Below are 258 nucleotides of genomic sequence, written 5' to 3' on the forward strand. Positions count from 1 at the left end.
TTTCCCTTGAATTTTGATATTGATTTTTGTTTTTGTTTATTTTTTTTGGGGATGAAGAGTGAAGAATGTTCTAGAGTTCTTGACTTGTGTGGAATGAAAAATGAAATGAATTAAATGAAAGTGGGTCTCCTTTTAATAACTCGTAATGCGATCCGTTCTGTACTATTATCGGACACTTATACGGTCCGTATAAGTGGCCAGGTGAAGTGACCCCTTCATTTCTCTCCTCTTGTGACCATTATACGGTCCATTATACGG

Source organism: Lycium ferocissimum, chromosome 3 (assembly GCF_029784015.1).
Source record: "Lycium ferocissimum isolate CSIRO_LF1 chromosome 3, AGI_CSIRO_Lferr_CH_V1, whole genome shotgun sequence".
Classification (NCBI taxonomy): domain Eukaryota; kingdom Viridiplantae; phylum Streptophyta; class Magnoliopsida; order Solanales; family Solanaceae; genus Lycium; species Lycium ferocissimum.